This window comes from Schistocerca americana, chromosome 2, assembly GCF_021461395.2.
Source record: "Schistocerca americana isolate TAMUIC-IGC-003095 chromosome 2, iqSchAmer2.1, whole genome shotgun sequence".
Taxonomy (NCBI): Eukaryota; Metazoa; Arthropoda; class Insecta; order Orthoptera; family Acrididae; genus Schistocerca; species Schistocerca americana.
In genome coordinates this window covers 756,079,757-756,086,821 of record NC_060120.1, presented here as the reverse complement: position 1 = coordinate 756,086,821, position 7,065 = coordinate 756,079,757, and positions in this window count along the sequence as shown.

Below are 7,065 nucleotides of genomic sequence, written 5' to 3'. Positions count from 1 at the left end.
AGACGCCTGGCGGGCGCTATTATACCTCCATCGCGAGACGCTTTCACCGGCGCAGCTCCAACCCTTCTCCAGACGCAATTCACCACTGTGCATTTTTGCTGCTCCGTGCGCTAGGCCGCTTTGTATGCGTCACGTAGTCAGAGCACGGCCGACATACTGACCTCAGGTGACCACTCACAGCTGTGATCAATACCTGGTGTGATGAATCTCCACCTATATTACTCATAAACGTTTCATTTCGTCGAGCTTGATGGGCTAGCGGTAAACCGTGCTCCAGATAATCTAAAGGTTGCGGGATCTTGTCCCAGTCTGACTACAGAATTCTTCAGTTCACCTTTCACCTTCCATCTCTCAGTGACTTAGGGAGTCTCCGGAAACGAACTTGGTTCGGAATCCACGTTAAAATGTTCCCTATCCATGGATAGATAACTATAGTAGATTACGGACACTCAAGTCACTAAAGTGGCGTCCCTTAGAAAGACCTACACCCGAGTACTGAACCACGTCCAATTATTTAACCGCGAAAAAGTTTTCTGCTGTAAGGCCGCTGTCAGCAATGATTCATGAAAGAGTGCAATTTTTTTTATTTAATACTTAATTTTGTCCGCACAGTTAGATACACGTTGTCTCTCCTATGAGTCGTGAGGCTCATTCCACTGGTGCTTCAGGAGATAATTGCAATTTCGCTTCAACATTGAGTAGGTAGAGTCAACCGAAACACCCGGCGTTCGTCACATCTTTCACGCGACGCCCACTGCCGATGAAAAGCGTCGGTTTGCGTCTCGTTCGAAACTAAGTTATTTTTGAAGCGGAGTTTTACGTGCCCTTTCGATAGAGCGGTCTCAGGTTAGTCTAGTGCGATATTTGTATGATCTATATGTATTAACGTGGACAGTAAAACTCGAAAAATAACCAGTACTGCAGCAGCGACAGCAAGGGCTTGACCGGAGCTGACTGCAGCAGTTCTGAAATACTGCTGTTCTTCGTGTTTTAGTGCTCTTGTTAAGAAATATCGATGAAAAAATATCAGTGAAGATTGATCTGGACTGCTCTGTCGAATGGGCACGTAAAATGCCGCTTTGAAGATAATATTGTTTGTAACTCGAAGCAAAGCGACGCTTTCCGTCCATACTGAGGGTCGCTTGAAAAAGTGATGAGCAATACTTCTTTGGGTTCACTCCAGCTACACAATACAAAAACGAAATTCCATACATCTGCTTGAACACCAGGGAATAAGCGCCTGATGACCCTTACGAGAAGCACCCGGTATAATTTATATGAGAAATTATCTGTTGAGATGGTCATCCGCCATCTTAAAATCATTAAGATGAAGCAATAGCTCACTTGACAAACACTTTGAGGAACCACGCTGTCAGATTGAGTACGTTGTTTTCTAAAAGCGTTTGTGTGTGAGCTACCGCTTTCTTATTGTGATGTGATGATAGTCAGCGACGCCGCAATCCGTAATGTATTGTTGGAATTGTATGTGATTTTGCCAGAAAATAAGTTTAGAAAGCATTTCAGAAAACACTGACATCTCCAGCAGGACTGAAATGTCGTTTCTCCAAAATTAATTTTTGTATAGGAATAAAAACTTACTTCGTTGGAAGTAATTTTTTATTTTTATGTTCAAGAAATGTCCAAAATGTTAAGGAGAAGAGGAGAAGAATGTGTCTCCAGTCACGTCAAATGCTCTTCTGCAGAAAGTTACCTCAAAAAGGGAGAGGTATGCGAAATTAAAACTGTGACTTTTCATGCCATTCAAACTGTACAAGGTGAACCGAAATTCCACTGTAAATACTTCTCAGATAGCTCAGAACATTTTCAGAATATTCTGGTAAGAGGGACTCGTGGCTTTCGTTGCTCATTACAGAATAATTACGTCACTCTGATTTATTATGTAATCATGTTTTATTCGTTTTGTTACACCAATTACATTTGTTTCTGTGAAAAAAATTTCACAGTAGTGGAAAAGCCTGTAATACGCAATTACCAAAATGTCCAACACAAAGCACAGAGTAATAGAAATTTTTTGGAAATTTATGGTAACTTCCTACGGAACTAAACTGCTGAGGTCATCGGTCCATAGGCTTACTTACTACTTAATCTAACTTAAACTAACTTACGCTAAGGACAAGACACACACCCTTGCCGGAAGGAGGATTCGAATCTCCGACGGAGGGAGCCGCGCGAACCATCCTAAGGCGCTGAGACCGTGTGGCTACCCCTCGTGGCACATGCATCAACACTCAGACAAAATATTTAAATTTTACAGTGCTTCCATTGTCCTCCATTTGTATACCGTAAATTTCTTAACAAATATATATATATATATATATATATATATATATATATATATATATATATATATATATATATATATACAGGGTGTTACAAAAAGGTACGGATAAACTTTCAGGAAACATTCCTCACACACAAAGAAAGAAAATGTGTTATGTGGACATGTGTCTGGAAACACTTACTTTCCATGTTAGAGCTCATTTTATTACTTCTCTTCAAAACACATTAATCATGGAACGGAAACACACAGCAACATAACGTACCAGCGGGACTTCAAACACTTTGTTACAGGAAATGTTCAAAATATCTTCCGTTAGCGAGGATACATACATCCACCCTCCGTCACATGGAATCCCTGATGCGCTGATGCAGCCCTGGAGAATGGCGTATTGTATCACAGCCGTCCACAATACGAGCACGAAGAGTCTTTATATTTGGTACCAGGTTTGCGTAGACAAGAGCTTTCAAATGCCCCCATAAATGAAAATCAAGAGGGCTGAGGTCAGGAGAGAGTGGAGGCCATGGAATTGGTCCGCCTCTACCAATCCATCGGTCACCGAATCTGTTGTTGAGAAGCGTACGAACACGTCGACTGAAATATGCAGGAGCTCCATCGTGCATGAACCACGTGTTGTGTCGTACTTGTAAAGGCACATGTTCTAGCAGCACAGGTAGAGTATCCCATATGAAATCATGATAACGTGCTCCATTGCGCGTAGGTGGATGAACATGGGGCCCAATCAAGACATCACCAACAATGCCTGCCCAAACTTTCTAGTACTGTAAGGCAATGAGAAGCATGTCAACACAAGCACCGATGCGACATAACCTTCCTTCAATTGGGCCAACTGGCGGTGAATCGAGGAAGTACAGTACATATTGACGAAACTAAAATGAGCTCTAACATGGAAATTAAGCGTTTCCGGACACATGTCCACATAACATCTTTTCTTTCTTTGTGTGTGAGGAGTGTTTCCTGAAAGTTTGGCCGTACCTTTTTGTAACTCCCTGTTTATATATATATATACTGGCCATTAAAATTTATACACCACGAAGATGACGTGCGACAGACGCGAAATTTAACCGACAGGAAGAAGATTAGCTTTTTAGAGCATTCACACAGGGTTGGCACCGGTGGCGACCCCTACAACGTGCTGACATGATGAAAGTTTCCAACCGATTTCTCATACACAAACAGCAGTTGACCAGCGTTGCCTGATGAAACGTTGTTGTGATGTCTCGTGTGAGGAGGAGAAATGCGTACCATCACGTTTCCGGCTTTGATATAGGCCGTATTGTAGCCTATCGCGATTGCGGTTCATCGTATTGCGACATTGGTGCTCGCGTTGGTCGAGATCCAATGACTGTCAGCAGAATATGGAATCGGTGGGTTCAGAAGGGTAATACAGAACGCCGTACTGGATCCCAACGGCCTCGTATCACTACCAGTCGAGACGGCAGGCATCTTATCCGCATGGCTGTAACGGATCATGCAGCCACGTCTCGATCCCTGAGTCAACAGATGGGGACGTTTGCAAGACAACAACCATCTGCACGAACAGTTCGACGACGTTTGCAGCAGCATGGACTATCAGCTCGGAGACCATGGCTGCGTTTACACTTGACGCTGCCACACACACAGCAGCGCTTGCGATGTTGTACTCAACGACGAACCTGGGTCCACGAATGGCAAAACCTCATTTTTTCGAATGAATCCAGGTTCCGTTTACAGCATCATGATGGTCGCATCCGTGTTTGGCGACATGGTGGTGAACGCACGTTGGAAGCTTGTATTCGTCATCGTCATACTGGCGTATCACCCGGCGTGATGGTATGGGGTGCCATTGGTTACACGTCTCGGTCACCTCTTCTTCGCACTGACGGCACTTTGAACAGTGGACATTACATTTCGGAAGTGTTACGACCCGTGGCTCTACCCTTCATTCGATCCCTGCAAAACCTTACATTTCAGCAGCATAATGCACGACCGCATGTTGCCGGTCCTGTATGGACATTTCTGGATACAGAAAATGTTCGACTGCTGCCCTGGCTAGAACATTCTCCAGATCTCTTACCAATTCAAAACGTCTGGTCAATGGTGGACGAACAGCTGGCTCGTCACAATACGTCAGTCACTACCCTTAATGAGCTGTGGTATCGTGTTGAAGCTGCATGGGCAGTTATACCTGTACACACCATCCAAGCTCCGGTTGACTCAATGCCCAGGCGTATCAAGGCCGTTATTACGGCCAGAGGTGGTTGTTCTGGGTACTGATTTCTCAGGATGTATGAACCGAAATTGCATGAAAATGAAAATGTAATCACATGTCAGTTCTAGTATAACATATTTGTCCAATGAATATCCGTTTATCATCTGCATTTCTTTTGGTGTAGTAATTTTAATGGCCAGTAGTATATATATATATATATATATATATATATATATATATATATATATATATATACTGTTGCAGTCTTGCATTGACTCCACACAAGCACCAGCAGCAGTAGCAGAAGCAATAGGCACTGAGCTCCCCAACAAGTTGGTGTTCGAGCAGCAGCAGTCTCCATTTGAGCTACTGGACCTACTAGTGTTCAACCGACCACAGCCAGCAGCAGCAGCAGTGAAACTGCAGTCTAGTGCCCACTACTACTAGCATGATGCTCATACTGATTTTCTATAATACGTAAATTTTAACAGCAAGTGATTCAAAGTGTGTGAATTATGGGCTAGCTCCAGAGGGAGTTTAGAAGTTGACATCCACATAAAGAACGTGCAGTAAAGTGTTACTAAAGTACACTACACATGGTTAGAATTAGACTACTTGTGTGGCATTATCAAGTACATAGAAAGGAATGTGACTGATGGGTATTGTTTGCTATTTACACTAGTTAGTGTTGGTATATTAAAAGGTGAACGAGAAGTGTGTAAGGAGGTGTGTGGAGAGGCATGCTTGAGTTAAGGACTGACAATGCAGCAATATACAGGGTGTTCCAATTATTTGCTGATCGCCTGGCAGGGGTACTGCAGGCTGGCCACGGGAGCCGCGCCTGCCGGTCGAATGGGTACCATGGGGCCGCACTATGCCCCCCTTCTTTGTGAATATTAGCCTGAATGCCGTACGTGCTTGTTGCCAAGAGTCATTCGATCAGTGGAACAGGCATCACGAGGGTAACAGTAAAGTTTTCGAACGCAACAATGACAAGACGGAATTATTCAGTTCCACAACCAGTGGTTATTTACTATTCGTATGTGCGTATATAATCCGCTCGTACTGTTGAGAGACTGTTTGAACGGAAGTTCCCAGGTGTTCGAGTTCCAAGACGTGATGCAATTCACAATTAATGAATAAATTTCGTGAAATGGAAAGTGATTAACACAAGAAACGTAAACGACGACGTACAGTACTCACAGAACTTTGTCTCGATGACACTGCATACCGCCTGGAAAATTCACCTAAAAAGAGTCTTAGACCTCTTTCGCTGCAGACACATGTATCGTGCATCTCTGTACAAAGAGGTACTAAGCAACTAGGACTAAGGCCCTATAAATTATAAGTAGTACAAGAACTTTGACATAGTGATCCTGCACTCAGGGTTTTAGTTTTGCGAATGGGTTATAAGACAAGTGTAAGACGGTGAAATGGATCCTTATATCACTCTGTTTTCAAACGACGCTTGGTTCCATGGAGACGGGTGTGTTAATTCCCAAAAGTGTCGACATTGGTGAGCAGATAGACCTGTCGTGCTTCATGAGGAACCCCTTCATGATCAGAAAATAGGGGTGTGGTGCTCAGTTAGTGGTCACAGAATAATATGCCCAATTTTTTTAATGAAAAGTTACAAGTGAAAAACATTTTGCGACAGGTGTAGCAAAATTACATGAAGTGTATTGTGCAATAATGATCGCATCAGACTGTGTTGCTGGGGTTAATATGTTAGAGTGACATGCCATGACTTTATTAACTATTTGTGTACTAACAAAGCTAGAACAACTAGGGCTATATATAAATATGTGTATTCTATGTGTACCGCAGTATATAAAAGTTAAACCCCTAATTGTGAACTTTGTGGACTCCAAATACACTGATGGGATACCAACAGGTGTAATAACACCAACAAGATTAAATACAATACAAGGAGAATCCAAGGCATATAAACATGAACCATTTGCGCAATACTGTGCATCACTATGTATGTACACATGTTCTATCGCTTGTGCCTTGTCCTGCGGTATCGCAGGGTCGGCCATGGTTAACCGGATTTGTCATGTTAATTCTAGCAGGTGGCTGGATGCCCTTCCTGCCGCCACTCCGTACCCCCCAGGATGAAATTAGTGTACCCAGCTGTCTGCATCTAGTGTAAATCGTGAAATAGTGTGAATGTGTTTCAGATGTCTGTGAGTCGTGTAATTGAGGCGGGACGTGGATGGTGGTAGTGGTGGTGGTGGTTAGTGTTTAACGTCCCGTCGACAACGAGGTCATTAGAGACGGAGCACAAGCTCGGGTTAGGGAAGTATTGGGAAGGAAATCGGCCGTGCCCTTTCAAAGGAACCATCTCGGCATTCGTCTGAAACGATTTAGGAAAATCACGGAAAACCTAAATCAGGATGGCCGGAGACGCGATTGAACCATCGCCCTCCCGAGTGCGAGTCCAGTGTGCTAACCACTGCGCCACCTCGCTCGGTGCGGGACGTGGAGACCAGCCCGGTATTCACCTAGTAGGATGTGGAAAACCGCCTAAAAACCACATCCAGGCTGGCCG